This window comes from Camellia sinensis, chromosome 8, assembly GCF_055761805.1.
Source record: "Camellia sinensis isolate YWXY chromosome 8, ASM5576180v1, whole genome shotgun sequence".
Classification (NCBI taxonomy): Eukaryota; Viridiplantae; Streptophyta; class Magnoliopsida; order Ericales; family Theaceae; genus Camellia; species Camellia sinensis.
The window spans coordinates 18,113,207-18,115,908 of NC_138968.1; positions in this window are offsets into that span (position 1 = coordinate 18,113,207).

A 2,702-nucleotide genomic window follows, 5' to 3' on the forward strand; every position below is an offset into this window, starting at 1 on the left:
TGAGAGAATAACATATTTTTGTAATTTAAATTGCCACGTCACAGCTCCTCCTGCAAAAGTTATCAAATACCCCGAAGAAGATTTTCTAGAATCAACATCACCGGCCATGTCAGAATCTGTGAACCCATCAAGCATCGGCTTACCATCCCCAAAACACAAACACACCTTCGAAGTCCCTCTAAGATACCTTAGAATCCATTTTACCGCTGCCCAATGTTCTTTACCCGGATTAGAGAGAAATCGACTCACTACACCAACGGCGTGAGCAATATCCAGCCTTGTACAAACCATGGCGTACATCAAAGAACCAACTGCTGAAGAATAAGGAATTTTCAACATCTCTTTCTTGTCTTTTTCACTTGTAGGACATTGATTCGAACTAAGCTTGAAGTGACCCGCAAGTGGACAACCAACCGGCTTTGCTTTATCCATGTTGAACCTCTCAAGAACTTTCTCAATGTAGCTTTCTTGAAACAACCAAATCAGCCCCTCTTTGCGATCACGAACAATTTTCATACCAAGTATTTGCTTTGCCGGTCCCAAATCTTTAATAGCAAAAGACTTGCTCAACTCCAACTTCAACCTGTTAATCATGGTAGAATCCTAACCCACGATTAACATGTCACCAACATAAAGCAAAAGGATAATAAATTTGGCATCCGGGAAATTTTTCACAAACACACAATGGTCCGAAGTGGTTTTAGAAAAACCATTATTCATCATGAAAGAGTCAAATTTTTTGTACCATTGCCGCGGGGCTTACTTGAGACGATACAAATTTTTCTTCAATTTGCAAACAAATTTCTCTTTCCCTTTCTCTACAAAGCCTTCCGGTTGCTCCATGCAAATTTCTTCTTCAAGGTCACCATGAAGAAATGCGGTCTTCACATCAAGTTGTTCAACTTCAAGGTTCATACTTGCAACCATGCCAAGTACAACCCGAATAGAAGACATCTTCACAACTGGCGAGAAAATTTCATCAAAGTCAATGCCTTTCTTTTGCCCAAAGCCTTTCACAACAAGACATGCCTTGTACCTTAGATTCTTGCCATCATTCTTCAATTTGAAGATCCACTTATTTTTCAAAATTTTCCTCCCCTTAGGCAACTTCACTAAATCATAGGTGTGATTTTCAAGTAAGGAATTCATCTCCTCTTCCATGGCCTTTTTCCAATCACCTTTCTTTTCATGCTCAATTGGTTCTTGGTAGCTCTCAGGCTCTCTTTGATCGCAAATCAACACAAACTCATTGGGAGGATACTTTCTCGAAGGTTGCCGGTCCCTTGTAGATTTTCTTAGCTCAAGTTGTGGTGGCAGTTCTTGAGTTGGATGCTCTTCCTCAATTTCTGACTCAACTTCATTAGGATTAGCATCATCCTCTACATCTTCAATAGGTGGCTGCACATCTCTCCCATTTTCATCATCAACTGAAGATGAAGGAGACGGATCCATGTCAATGAGATCACTAGTTTTTTGGCTCCGGTTGATCATCTTTGCCAAAGTCTTCAATTGTTTGGTCTTCAAGAAACTCAACATCACAACTTCGAATGACTTTCTTGTCGACCGGATCCCACAATCTATACCCGAATTCATTACGCCCATAGCTAAGAAAAATACATTGTCTTGACTTGCTATTAAACTTGGACCTCTTATCTTTTGGAATGTGAACAAAGGCTCAGTAACCAAACACTCTCAAGTGCTCATAACACACATCTTTACCGGTCCAAACTCTTTCTGGAACATCACCATTCAAAGGATAAGAAGGAGACAAATTGATCACGTCAACCGCTGTCTTCATTGCCTCACCCCAAAAGGATCTTGGCAATTTAGCTTGTGAAAGCAAACACCTTGTTCTTTCTACAATGGTGCGGTTCATCCTCTCTGCAACGCCATTTTGTTGAGGAGTCTTCTAACTTTCTTTTGGTGCCGAATACCTTGGCTGCGACAATACTCATCAAATGGCCCAATGTAATCACCACCGTTGTCTGATCGGATGCACTTCAATTTCTGTCCTATTTCTCTTTCAACCATGGCCTGAAAATGCTTAAATACTTCTAGAACTTGATTTTTAGTTTTTAGTAGAAAAGTCCAAACTTTCCTTGAATAATCATCAATGAAAGTAACAAAATAAAGTGCACCACTATGTGTTCTAACTTTCAAAGGACCACAAACATTCGAATGAATCAACTTCAAAACATTTTCTTTTCTAGAAGCAACATTTTTATGAAAAGAAACTCTATGTTGTTTACCCGCCAAACAATGAATACAAGTTTTGAGATGTGTACCTTTCAAACCGGGTAGAAGCTCTTTTTTGAACAAAACTTGTAGCCCTTTTTCACTCATATAGCCAAGCCGCTTGTGCCACAATTCGGTAGAAGTATCATCTTTAAGTGGATTGACAACACCTTTACAAATTTTTCCTTGCATCGAATAAAGTGTATGAGTCTTCTTGCACTCCACCACCAAAGAACCCTTTATGAGCTTCCATATTCCATCACCAAATTTGATGTTAAAGCCTTCATCATCTAGCTTCCCAGTAGAGATCAAATTGAGGCGAATGTCAGGACCATGCCTCACATCTTTAAGCAACAACTTGCAGCCCAAATTTATTTCCAAGCAAACATCACCCATACCAATAATCGTGGACAAACCTTCATTACCCATTCGAACAGAACCATAATCTCCTTCGGTGTAGGTAGTGA